This window comes from Hyperolius riggenbachi, chromosome 5 (assembly GCF_040937935.1).
Source record: "Hyperolius riggenbachi isolate aHypRig1 chromosome 5, aHypRig1.pri, whole genome shotgun sequence".
Lineage (NCBI taxonomy): Eukaryota > Metazoa > Chordata > Amphibia > Anura > Hyperoliidae > Hyperolius > Hyperolius riggenbachi.
Window position 1 is genome coordinate 75,266,825 of NC_090650.1, and position 14,909 is coordinate 75,281,733.

A 14,909-nucleotide genomic window follows, 5' to 3' on the forward strand; every position below is an offset into this window, starting at 1 on the left:
CCTTAGTCAATCACTTCATATTTAGTAATCACGTTTGGTGATACACTCACCTGGGAGACTGTTAAATTATGTGCAAGAGAATCATTAATGTTTTATTCCATCTGCTTCAATAAAGAAGCTCCTGGTATACAAAATATTCTGATATCTTATCCATACATATTTTTGTGGACTACAGATGTGTTCAGCTGATGTTTCATGGGATGAAGCATTAGTACCCATCAGGAATAGGGATGAGCAGAAACTACGCCAGTGCGAAATTACGCATCGTAGTTCGCATCTACGCATCATAGTTTGTAGTCGAAGTTTCAAAACTACGCTTACGAATTTTCGCATAGCGAAGTAATGCTACGCATACTTTACGCCCGCTACGTGTAGTTAACATATGTATTGTGAAGTGAACTACAAATGCGTTACTTGCCTCTATTTTTTTGCTACGATTGTATGCTTGCAAAATTACGCATTGGAAAGGGGAATGTACGCATAGAAATGTTCCCTGCATAAGCATTTAAAGGGAAATTATTAATGCAGAAATTTTTACGCATAAGGGCATAAGCGTCCGCATACACTATGCTTCCAAAAGCGTAATTGCGTAAAACTACGCGTAGTTCCAGCATAGCGAAGTTGGCTTACTACGACCATCCCTGATCAGGATTACTCTCATTTACAGAGTAAGTGCAGGTGTGCATATACAGTAATAAGGGCTTCTATTAAAAAGGGCGCCAGATATAAAAGATATTCAACTTATCATTTAGTAAAATGGGTGCCAGGATTTGTTGTAAAATATCGTTTATAATACTGAAATACTACTATTCCCCACTGTAACCTCTGTTTTTACATCTTGTAAAATGGGCAGCAGGAAAGTGATTAAATATCGGTTCATTTACCAATATTGTACTGCTTCATTCATATAGTAAAATATCTGTAATATTTTCTGATATTTTACTATGACCTAACCTCTCCCTGCTTTCACACAGAACCCTCCCCTGTTGATGCCTCTTAGCCCCTCCTGGTGGTGCCAATCCTCAATCCCGCCCCCCCCCCCCCCACCCTTCCTCGTTAACTAACCTTAAAGGGAACCTGAAGCGAGTAAAAATATTTAAAATAAACACGACGTAGCTGCAAATGAATATTGCATCCTAACCTCACCGTCAGTTCCTCTCAGAAGCTCACCATTTTCTTCTTACAGTGATCCCTTCCAGTTCTGACAATATTTTGTCAGAACTGAAATATACCAGTTGCTGTCAGTTATAGATCAGCAGCTGTCAGTTACAACTGAATGTGCAAGGTAATGTCCATGTTTCCCTATGGCTCAAGTGGGTGATATTACAGTTTAACAGTCTGCTGACCAGGAAGCTGTTATGGGGTAATGGTCTTTTTTAAAATGGAGGACGGAGAGTTTCATTAATCACAGTGGACAAAAGGGACGCAGGAGAGGAGAAAGAGATTGAGGAGTAGACTACACTGGAGGTAAGTATGACCTGTGTATGGTTATTTTGACTTTGTATTTTCAGTTTAGGTTCACTTTAACCCCCCGGTGGTTCCAAACCTTAATATCCCCCGGTGCTGCTCAACCTTGAACCGCCCAAGTGGTGCCTAGCCCTAACCCTCTGGTGGTGCCTAATCTTAACCCCCCGGTGGTGCCTAACCTTAATCCTCTATTTTGTTTGTGTGATATAAATGATTTTCTGTGGTTTTATGTAACAGAGTATAAAAAAATAAAAATAAATAAGTGAGGAGTCAAAATGCAAAAATAAACACCTTATTTTGTATATAATGTAATGTATTATGTAAGTTTGAGTTAGTTTTTTGAAAAGCGATAATTTGTAACATAACTGAAAATCGTGAAAGCTGCTTGTTTTGGTGCAAAAAGTTGATATGTAAAAATATATATATATATTTTTTTCAATAATTTACTCTGGGACGCTTAGTTTTGTAGCTACTCCACTGACTGTGCAGAATGCTCAAGCTCCCAGGCCTCTGGAGCCCAAGCTTCAAAGCAAAAACATACCAACAACATATGGTGAGTGAATAATATACTGTAAAGCTTATTATTATTTTATTATCATTTTTTATTTATATAGCACCAACATCTTCCATAGGGCTGTACATAGTACAAAACAGGCAATAGTGGGGAGCATAGATACGAGAGAAGTTCAACATACTTTACAATCAGGACAACCAGCATAATTACAGATAAATACAATTGATGTGAAGTTTGAGGCATAACCAATACTGGTACATTCGTTAAAATACAACAGTAGCAGGAAACACTAGGGGGAGGTTCCTGCCCTTGCGAGCTTACAATCTAGAGAGGAGTGAGATCTGTCATTTATTTAACGACAACTGACGTGAGAAGAATACGGAGGCTGCCATATTTATTTAATTTTAAACAATAACAGTTGCCTGGCAGCCCTACTGATCCTTTTTGCTGCAGTAGTGTCTGAATAACACCAGAAACCAACAGAAACCAACATAAGACTAATCTTGTTAGATCTGATAATAATGTCAGAAACGCCTGATCTGCTGAATGCTTGTTCAGGGTCTATGGCTAAAGTATTAGAGGAAGACAGAGGATCAGCAGGACAGCCAGGCAACTGGTATTGCTTAGAAGGAAATAAATATGGCAGCCACGAGCCACCATATACCTCCCGCTTCAGTTGCCCTGTAATGTCTAAGTAGAAGAAAGAGGCAATGTGAAATAAAGCTACATTTTATGGAAAGAATATGTCTTACTAATCTACTCTTCCATGCATGAGAAAATACAATTTCCATACTCTAAAAATGACTTTCTTCTGAAATGTCAAAGATCCATATTTTTAAACTATATGCAGCAGATTTATAAAAATCACTGGCTCATAACTAATCAGGATAATTGTTAATTTTCCATAGCAACCAGCTCTACAGAAAAGCTGCCAATATGGACTTAATCACATGATGCTAAAACATTATTTTCATCAGTGAGATGTCTCTGACTTAATGGGCCTGACTGATTAAAAATCATTAGTGTATTAGGGCAGGTTTCAACCCAGATTTTCAGGTGCAGACTTGTCTCATAAGTCGCTAGTGGTACACAGTAATGCATGAGGAATGTTTGTTGTGTTTTTGTGTAAAAGTCTGCACATAATGTATATACAGGATCTTCTCAAAAAATTAGCATATTGTGATAAAGTTCATTATTTTTTGTATTGTACTGATAAACATTAGACTTTCATATATTTTAGATTCAAATACACACAACTGAAGTAGTTCAAGCCTTTTATTGTTTTAATATTGATGATTTTGGCATACAGCTCATGAAAACCCAAATTTCCTATCTCAAAAAATTAGCATATTTCATCCGACCAATAAAAGTAAAGTGTTTTTAAAACAAAAAAAGTCAACCTTCAAATAATTATGTTCAGTTATGCACTCAATACTTGGTCGGGAATCCTTTTGCAGAAATGACTGCTTCAATGTGGCGTGGCATGGAGGCAATCAGCCTGTGGCACTGCTCAGGTGTTATGGAGGCCCAGGATGCTTCGATAGCGGCCTTAAGCTCATCCAGAGTGTTGGGTCTTGTGTCTCTCAACTTTCTCTTCACAACATCCCACAGATTCTCTATGGGGATCAGGTCAGGAGAGTTGGCAGGCCAATTGAGCACAGTAATACCATGGTCAGTAAACCATTTACCAGTGGTTTTGGCACTGTGAGCAGGTGCCAGGTCGTGCTGAAAAATGAAATCTTCATCTTCATAAAGCTTTTCAGGAGATGGAAGCATGAACCCACTTTTAAACCAGAAACAGCGGCAGAAGCGCCTGACCTGGGCTACAGAGAAGCAGCACTGGACTGTTGCTCAGTGGTCCAAAGTACTTTTTTCGGATGAAAGCAACTTTTACATGTCATTCGAAAATCAAGGTGCCAGAGTCTGGAGGAAGACTTGGGAGAAGGAAATGCCAAAATGCCTGAAGTCCAGTGTCAAGTACCCACAGTCAGTGATGATCTGGGGTGCCATGTCAGCTGCTGGTGTTGGTCCACTGTGTCTTATCAAGGGCAGGGTCAATGCAGCTAGCTAGCTATCAGGAGATTTTGGAGCACTGCATGCTTCCATCTGCTGAAAAGCTTTATGGAGATGGAGATTTCATTTTTCAGCATGACCTGGCACCTGCTCACAGTGCCAAAACCACTGGTAAATGGTTTACTGACCATGGTATTACTGTGCTCAATTGGCCTGCCAACTCTCCTGACCTGAACCCCATAGAGAATATGTGGGATATTGTGAAGAGAAAGTTGAGAGACGCAAGACCCAACACTCTGGATGAGCTTAAGGCCGCTATCGAAGCATCCTGGGCCTCCATAACACCTGAGCAGTGCCACAGGCTGATTGCCTCCATGCCACGCCGCATTGAAGCAGTCATTTCTGCAAAAGGATTCCCGACCAAGTATTGAGTGCATAACTGAACATAATTATTTGAAGGTTGACTGTTTTTGTTTTAAAAACACTTTTCTTTTATTGGTCGGATGAAATATGCTAATTTTTTGAGATAGGAAATGTGGGTTTTCATGAGCTGTATGCCAAAATCATCAATATTAAAACAATAAAAGGCTTGAACTACTTCAGTTGTGTGTATTTGAATCTAAACTATCTGAAAGTCTAATGTTTATCAGTACATTACAGAAAATAATGAACTTTAACACAGTATGCTAATTTTTTGAGAAGATCCTGTATATGCCATAATGCCAAATTTCATTAAAGTGGACCTGAACTCAAAACTTCCTCTCTGCTCTAAAAGATAAGCAATAGCCTAATAATTTTTAAAGAAAAAACATTTATTTGTTAAAGCTGATACAAATCCTGCAATAAATCTGCAGTGTGTCTACTTCCTGCTTTCATGGAATCAGACATAGGGTTAATATCCTGTGTTTACAAATTAGCTGCTTTGCAGAAGCAGCCACCTGACACAGCTGAGATGAAAATACAGGATCCAGCACAGGCGTACTAGTGGATCTCCCTTCAGATTAAGGTCCTTTTGCGCCTGCGCAGTACAGCGGATACGATTGGGTTTGGCTATTTTTGCCTTACACGAAAGAAAAGCCGCTACTGCGCCTGGGCTGGATCCGGACATAGTAAATAAATCAGCGCTTGACAGGCTTTTTGGGGGAGGACTGCGGGATGCTTCGGGGGGAGCCAGCGCTGGACTGCCTGTAGCTACAGGGATGGGGGAAGCCTCATTGGGACCCTGAGGCTTCTCCCTCCCGAGGTGAGTACCCCCCAGGGGATTTTTTTTTAGTACAGGTTTTCTTTAAAGTGGACCTGCACTCAGAACTCTCTCTTTGCTATAAAAGATGCACAACAACATAATAACCTTTAAATGTACACATTTCTTTGTTATAGCTGATACAATCCCTGCAATAAATCTACAGCTAACGGTGGTGGTAACTAGCTGGCAGTTAATAAAGTTATTGGAACAAAACCTTGTCTGGACCTCCTTAGCGTTCTGGAAAAGCTGAGCTCGTGGGCCGACTTGAATAATTTTGCTAGCTGCGTGTTTCTCTGATCGCCACCGATCCGCCGCCACCCGCCGCGTAATAGCCCCCCCGAGACCCCGTGCGCAGCCTGGCCAATCAGTGCCAGGCAGCGCTGAGGGGTGGATCGGGACTCCCTGTGACGTCACGACGTCGATGACGGCGGCTGAAGCCCTGAAGGAAATCCTGTTCAGAACGGGATTTCCTGATGGGCATGATCGCCGGCGGCGATCGGAAGGGTGGGTGGGATTCAGCAGGGAGGGGGGGTATCATGTAGCTAGCGCTAGGCTAGCTACATGATTAAAAAAAAATTAGGTTAAAAAAACCACCGCGGGCGTGCGGACGCGGGTAATCAGAACGCCAGGGATGTTAATATTGGTGCTGGTTCCTTAAAAGGAAGTACAATTTTTAAGGCTGTCCGACATACTTAGTCTAACTTCAGTTTGGTCAAATGGCACGGCAGTAATTATTTAGTGTGAAAAAATGTTCTTCATATAGGAAATCAGAAAGGGGTAAATCACTTTGAAACCACTGTACATATACTGTATTTTTTCATCTTCTTGCCCTACTACGCAGCAGCGACTTTTCAAGAAATACTTTCAAGTGTACACATGTGCATTATTTATATGACATTATTATTATGTACATTATTTATATGACATTTCTATGATGATATATGGTTATTTATTGATTGATTTGTGGACATTGTATTACATTATTATAATGTATTGTTCATCATACCATAATACATGTACACGTTAAAATTTCATAACTTCATAGTAATCATGCTCGATATCCTCTGGGCATATGTGAGTTGATGATATTTAAGAGTTAAAATATTTATTTCATAAACCTTATAGGTTTAGGAATTCACAGTACTTGGTAATGTTTATTACTGAAGTAGAAATGGATATGTAAAAAATACTTTTTTTTTATGAGCTTTATAACATTTTTTAGTATTGTGCTGTTTATTTGAGAATCTTATTTTATCCCATCAGATCGTTAAACATTCTGCCAAAAATAAATACAAAAATACAGGGGCGTAGCTACAACTCACTGGGCCCTACATTTTTTGGCCAGGCCACGCCCCCTCAGGCCAAACTAACCCCTCCTTGACAGTAGTCTCCCTGTGCCACTGTAGTGTTCTCCCTGGCTCTGCCTCGGTACTGGTAGTCTAGTTGTCCCCAATTTGGCTGTGCTATCAGCATGGTGCCACAGTGGCTATAACTCTTGCCTTGCAGCGCTGAGTCCCCAGTTCAAATCCCAGCCAGGGCACTATCTGCACGGAGTTTGTATGTTCTCCCTGGGCTCGATTCACAAAGCGGTGATAACCCAGTTAAAGACTTTAGGTGTGATAACCATTTTATCATGCCTAAACTCAGTTTAGGCGTGATAAGTTTAGGCATGATAAGTTTAGGCATGATAAGTTTAGATAAGATTAGATCGCGCACAAAGTACCGCACGCAAAGCAGCGCCATTAAACTCTATGCAAAGTGCACCAGACTTTGCTAGCGCAAAACTTTTGATCAGCTGTGCACTGCGGTGCTAACCCAGTTGGTGCTTAAACTTATCACGCCTAAAAACTTATCACACCTAAAGTTATCATGCCTAAACTTATCACACCTAAACTTATCACACCTAAACTTATCATGCCTAAACTGAGTTTAGGCGTGATAAAGGGCTTTTCACTAGCGTGCTAACTGTTGTCAATCAGGCCCCTTGTGTCTACGTGGGTTTCCTCCAAGCACTCCAGTTTCCTCCCACATCCTCAAAAACTACAGATACATTAATCCACTTCCCCCTGAAATTGGCACTAGACTAAGATGGACATATGACAATGGTAGGATTAGATTGTTAGCTCCTCTGAGGATAGTCAGTAACATGACTATGTATTCTGTACAGTGCTGCAGAAGATGTCAGTGCTGTATAAATACATAATAATGATATTTGAGGACATTAGACTATGACTATGTTTGGATTAGATTGTGAGCTCCTTTGAGCACAGTCAGTGACACGACTATATACTCTGCAAAGTGCTGCAGAAAGAAGTCAGTGCTATATAAAAACATAATAATAAAAATATGGTAGAACATTAGACTATGGTAGGCAGTGGCGGCTCCAGGATTTTTTTTAAGGGGTGCTATGCAGGTGCTGGACCAATTTCCAGGGTGGCTGATGACTTCGCACCCCGCAGCAAAAAATGGGTATGAGTACAACCTGCGGCAAAAATGGGCGTGGCCATGACCAGATGAGGGCGGAGCTAACTGTAATTTAAAGTGAACCCGAGGTGAGAGTGATATGGAGGCTGCCATATTTATTTCCTTTTAAACAATTCTAGTTGCCTGGCAGCCCTGCTGATCCATTTGGCCGCGGTAGTGAACTGAATTACACCAGAAACAAGCATGCAGCTAATCTTGTCAGTTCTGACAATATTGTCAGAAACCCCTGACCTGCTGCATGCTTGTTCAGGGTCTATGGTTGAAAGAATTAGAGGCAGAGGACCAACACAGCAGCCAGGCAACTGGTATTGCTTAAAAGGATATAAATATGGCAGCCTCAATATTATTCTCACCTCGGGTTCCCTTTAAAGTCCAACGCAAAAACAGTGGGCCCAAGTTTTGGTGACCCTTTCCCTAGAAAATTTTCAGAATTGTGCAGGTTTTCTCAAAAAAATACACGTAATGTGAGCAGATTTGCCCAGAAAATACGTTCAATCATGTCGGCAGATTTGACCAAAAAACACGTTCAATCATGTGGCAGATTTGACCAGAAAACATGTTCAATCGTGTCAGCAGATTTGACCAGAAAATACGTGCAATCATGTGGCAGATTTGACTAGAAATATGTGCAATCATGTCAGCAGATTTGACCAGAAAATACATGCAATCATGTCAGCAGATTTGACTAGAAATACGTGTAATAATGTCAGCAGATTTGACTATAAATATGTGCCTGCATGTCAGCAGATTTGACTAGAAATACATGCAATCATGTCAACAAATTTGACTAGAAATACGTGCAATCATATCAGCAAATTTGACTAGAAATACGTGCAATCATGAGGCAGGCAGACCTGGCCAGAAAACACTTCAATCATGTAGCAGAGTTGCCCAGAACATGCAACTGGCTGGCTGGCTGGCTGCCTGTAATAAAAAAAAACCCATTTACTCACCTGAGGAACTCCCGTCTCCATCCTCCGTCCGCGCCGCTCCTACGATCCTCTGCAGCCAGCAACTGAAACTCCCGTGCTGAGCAGGGCTACGGGAAAATGGTGCCCGAAGCCCTGCACTGCAGACTCAAAGTCTCCAGAGCAGGGCTTCAGACGCCATTTTCCCGTAGCCCTGCTCTGCCGCTGGCGGAGCTGCAGGCTGCTGCCGGTGAACTGACAATGGCGTCTATTAGACGCCGAAAGTCAGTTCATGCCAGGGTTGCTTTTGGGGTGCTTGGAGAATTTTAGGGGGTGCTTCAGCACCCCAAAGCACCCCCCCTGGCGCTGCCCCTGATGGTAGGATTAGAGTGTGAGCTCCTCTAAGGGTCAGTCAGTGACATGATTATATACTCTGCAAAGTGCTGCAGAACATGTCAACACTGTATAAAAAAAAAACAAAAAAAACTTTTAATTTAGGAAAGAATAGCTTTGCAAATGCTCCAAAACAAGTGTGGGTATGTACTGTACAGATAGCACTGGATTCACACTTATTTCACAGGGCAGGCAGTGTTCTGTTCTGGTGTGAACAGGTTAAAGGAATACTTAAAGTGGACTATAACCCTGCATTTCATCTTTGCTTTAAAACATTATTTACAGCATATTATATGCAACCAGCATTTTTTTTACTAGACCAGCATTGGAAGGGTTACACACAGAGCTTGAAAGTTCAGTGCAGTGAAATGCAGACGCATCCGAACTTTAGATAATGTTATCTTGTGTTTACTTAAATGTATAAAGTGAGGAATGTGACACATTCTCTGACTGTGCACGAGATGGTGGAGACAGAGAGACACTGAAAACATGTCTGCCTGCAAAACAGCAATTTATAAAACTAGTTATTAATAAAATAAAGTCAGCTCACAAAGCAAAAAACTGTACTTTTGGAAACCTATAACCTCTAAATGAATAATAATACTTATGGACAAATGCAAATATGATAACCGTATGGCATATAAAAAGTAGGTAAACATGTTTTTATTGAATACTAGCTGGACGCCCGGCGTTGCCCGGGTATGTATTTGGCTAGTGTTGGCTCTGCCCACTTTTCCTAACCCTAACACACAATTACTTAATGACCAAATATGTGAGCTTTGCATCAATAATTTGCAATGAAATAAAATTAATCTGATTGAATGTGGCTCCACCCCTTTTCTGAATTTGAACCCCAATCACCCAATGGCCAACTGTACCAGGTACAGGTGATTAACAGTGCAAGAATGGCAGCAATTAAATATTCCCCTTAAAAATCAATAGGTGGATTTTGATTGGCTTTTATACACTCCACCCACTTTTCTGAATATTAATCCCAGTCACCCAGTGACCAACTGTGCAAAGTTTGAGAACCCTACCATTAACAGTGTGAGAATGGCTGCAGTTTACATTTGCGCAATGAAATTTGTATTTTTCTCCATTCACTTATTTCCTAACATTGTTCAGGTATGTATTTGGCTGGTGCTGGCTCCGCCTACTATTTCTAACCCTAACACACTATTACTCAATAACCAAGTTTGTGAGCTTTGCGGTCTTTGGCATCAATAATTTGCACTGAGATTAAACAAATCTGATTGGCTGTTTGTGTCTCCACCCCTTTGTCTGAATTTTAACCCCAGTCACCCAATGACCAACTGTACCAGGTTTAAGGCTTGTGCCATTAACAGTGCAAGAATGGTAGCAATTACATATTCCCGTTGAAAATCAATAGGTGAATTTTGATTGGCTTTTGTAGGCTCCACCCACTTCTCTGAATATTAATCCCAGTCACCCAGTGACCAATTGTGCAAAGTTTGGGAACCCTACCATTAAAAGTGTAAGAATTGCTGCAGTTTACATTTTCTCAGTGAAATTTGCATTTGTCTCCACCTACTGATGACCCGGCATTGCCCGATTATGTATTTTGCAGGTGTTGGCTGCGCCCACTTTTCCTAACCCTAACACACAATTAATCAATTACTCAATGACCAAGTTTGTGAGCTTTGCGGTCTTTGGCATCAATAACCTGCATTAAAATGAAACAAATCATATTGGCTGTGTGTGGCTCCACCCTGTTTTATGAATGTAAACCTCAGTCACGCAATGATCAACTGTACCAGGTTTGAGGCTTGTGCCATTAACAGTGCAAGAATGGCAGCAATGAAATATTCCCCTGAAAAATCAATAGGTAATTTTTGATTGCCTTTTGTAGGCTCCACCCACTTTTCTGAATATTAACCCCAGTCACCCAGTAACCAACTGTGCAAAGTTTGAGAACCCTACCATTAACAGTGTAAGAATGGCTGTTGTTTACATTTTCCCAGTAAAATTTGTATTTGTCTCCGCCCACTTATGACCCAGCGTTACCTGCTTATGTATTTGGCTGGTGTTGGCTGTGCCCACTTTTCTAACCCTAACGCACAATTAATCAATTACCAAGTTTGTGAGCTTTGCGGTATTTGGCATCAATAATTTGCATTGAAATGAAACAAATCTAATTGGCTGTTTGTGGCTCCACCCCCTTTCTGAAATTGAACCCTAGTCACCCAATGATCAACTGTACCAGGTTTGAGGCTTGTGCCATTAACAGTGCAAGAATGACAGCAATGTACATATTCCCCTTGAAAATCAATAGGTTAATTTTGATTGGCTTTTATAGACTCCACCCACTTTTCTGAATATTAATCCCAGTCACCCAGTAACCAAGTGTGCAAAGTTTGAGAACCCTACCATTAACAGTGTAAGAATGGCCGCTGTTTACATTTTCCCAGTAAAATTTGTATTTGTCTCCTCTCACTTATGACCCGGCGTTGCCCGCTTATGTATTTGGCTGGTGTTGGCTGTGCCTACTTTTCTAACCCTAACACACAATTAATCAATTACCAAGTTTGTGAGCTTTGCGGTGTTTGGCATCAATAATTTGCATTGAAATGAAACAAATCTAATTGGCTGTTTGTGGCTCCACCCCCTTTCTGAAATAGAACCCTAGTCACCCAATGATCAACTGTACCACGTTTGAGGCTTGTGCCATTAAGAGTGCAAGAATGGCAGCAATGTAAATATTCCCCTTGAAAATCAATAGGTTAATTTTGATTGGCTTTTATAGACTCCACCCACCTTTCTGAATATTAATCCCAGCCACCCAGCGACCAACTGTGCAAAGTTTGAGAACCCTACCATTAACAGTGTAAGAATGGCTGCAGTTTACATTTTCCAGTGAAATTTGTATTTGTCTCCGCCCCTTTTTTGGTTATGGGAATAAAAAGTATCCTATATTTTATTCCAGGTAATGTACTATGTGTGTGCCAAATTTCATTCAAATCCGTTCAGCCGCTTTTGCGTGATCGAGTAACAAACATCCAAACATCCAAACATCCAAACATCCAAACTTTCCCATTTATTATATTAGTAGGATTATGTCAGGGTTTTAAACCGCTTTAAGTAAAAAAAAATTTTTTAGCTTACCTGGGGTTTCTTGCAGCCCCCTGGAGTCATCCTGTGCCCACGCCTTCCTCCTGATTCCCTCCGGCAAGCAGTGGCGCACTGGCGAGTGGCGACCCCTGCAAAGCTGGCCCACCTGATTGCGCTCCCACAGCCGGTAGCGTTCTGTGCAGCACGTGAACAGGGATGCTCAAATCCGAATTCGGGTGAAACCCGGATAGTTGCTGTAATGAACAGCGGAGATGCCGCCGTGTGGTCTAGTGACGGGGCGGCTATCTCCGCATTCAGACCGGCGGTTTCCACGCAGCGACACGCGTCTGGCTTAGCTGGACCTTCTAGTGCACACAGATGGATAGCTACGCGTGCGTGCGCCAGCCGACAGGACATTTATACTAGCAGAAGGGGAATCAGCTGATCAGGCCGATCAGCTGATCCCAGCTGGACTCTGGATTGGCTGAGTGGCTCGGGCGGGGCTGCACAGCACTGCAAGTATATATAGATCTTATTTGTCAGTTGCTGGTTGTCTGCCGTTGCGAATACATACGTGTGAGCACTCAGACCAGTCAGATCCCACAGTGTGTTAGAACCAGGAGGACCTGGGAATTCACACTGAGCCAGATTACTATTGTGTTATATGTCAGAACAGTTCCAGGGTGTTGAGACCACGGACCTCACACCCAAGCTTAGGAATATTGTGACATTGCTGTGTTATACTTTAGACCAGTTCCAGGGTGTTGAGACCACGGACCTCACACCCAAGCTTAGGGATACTGTGTCACTGCTGTGTTATACTTTAGACCAGTTCCAGGATGTTGTGACCACGGACCTCACACCCAAGCTTAGGGATACTGTGTCATATCTGTGTTATACTTTAGACCAGTTCCAGGGTGTTGTGACCACGGACCTCACACCCAAGCTTAGGGATCCTGTGTCACTGCTGTGTTATACTTTAGACCAGTTCCAGGGTGTTGTGACCACGGACCACACACTCAAGCTTAGGAACACTGTGCTATTACTGTGTTATTCTCTAGACTAATTCCTGGGTGTCGAGACCTCACACCCCAGACTAGGATTGTGCTTTATATCTTTTATTACCATTTGCTCGGGTGCTGCCGACCTGGCCTGCCCGACCCCTCAGGCTGTCACTCATCCCTCGAGAGTTCAGCCTGTCGGTACTACTCGTGACACTATTCCACCTAGTGTCAGTTAGCTGCAGGGACCTCTTGCTCCTTAGAGAGGTCTCTCTGCAGTACAGCCAAGGGTTTTATCCCTTAGGAGTCCTTTGGCTGCAGTATAGTCTGATTCCCGGTATTGCAGGGAATCACTGGCTCTCAGGTGATCTCTATCCCCTGTCCTAGGAGATAGTCCTCACACAGCCAAGGGCTCCTCAGGTGGTCCATGCTCATTGTTATCTGTGTCTCCCGCCCCACGGGAGACAGCCTAGTGTTGCACCAAAACACTTACACTTTATCAGGTGTCCAGAGGTTAGTCATATATCTGTATTATTGGTGATTCTGCAGATCATCAATAATCGGGTATATATCTGTATTGTTGGTGATACTGCAGATCACCAATGATCAGATTCTCTCTGTGTGCTGACACCGATCGTTACAGTTGCTATCTGGATTTCACCCAGTAAACCTGTGCGGGGTGGGCGGGGGGGTCAAGTTTACCTGTCTGACGTCTTCTTCGGTCCGTCCCTCAGCGCCTCCCACTATGAGGTCCACGCGCATCACGTGACTACAAACACTTCCTCCTTCAACCCGAAAGGAGGAAGTGTTTGTACTCACGTGACCGCCGCGTGGAACGCATCGTGGGAGGCGCCGAGGGACGGACCAAAGAAGACGTCAGACAGGTAAGCTTGACCCCCCCGCCCACCCCGCACAGGTTTACTGGGTGAAATCCGGATAGCAACTATCCGGATTCACCCGAATTCGGATTTGAGCATCCCTGCACGTGAAAATCGCATGTGTAGAGGGCTCCTGGCTATGAGAGTGCAATCAGGGTGCTCGGGGCTGCGCATGCACAGTAACTGGTGACGGGCCAGCTTTGTGGGGGTCACCGCTGCTGGCCGGAGGGAATCAGGACGTTGTGAGCACAGGACAACTCCAAGTTAAAATATTTTTTTTTTACATAAGTATTCCTTTAATGAGTTCAGATTGAGGACTTTAAAATATTTTTTTTTACATAAGTATTCCTTTAATGAGTTCAGATTGAGGACTATACACAGTTATGATTCCTTGCAGACTACCGTATGTACTCTGTAATGTGCTGCCAAAGATTGTCTGCATGCCATCAGAAAACTGGTACAAATGAACACAGGGCAAACAGTACAAAACAAAGTATTTACTTGCTGGAATTTTTGTATATGCTAAATTGTACTGCGCACTGGGCAGCCAATAATGGTCACTTGGAGTAAAATGGGAAGAAAGCAGTCTCATGGAATGTATGTTTGGCCCTAAGAGATAGAGCTGTTCTTCACCACATGCATTGTGTATGGGGAACGCTGGGCTTCTTAGCTGTGAGCTGACAGTTTTCCCTCTGCTCAGGTTACACACATTTGTCCCATTCCAAAGTCGTTAAAGGGGCACTACAGCAAAAAACTATAAAATGTAAAATATGTGCAAAAATATACAAATAAGAAGTACATTTTTTCCAGAGTAAAATGAGCCATAAATTACTTTTCTCCTATGTTGCTGTCACTTACAGTAGGTTGTAGAAATCTGACAGAAGTGAAAGGTTTTGGACTAGTCCATCTCTTTATAGAGGATTCTCAGGGATATGTTTA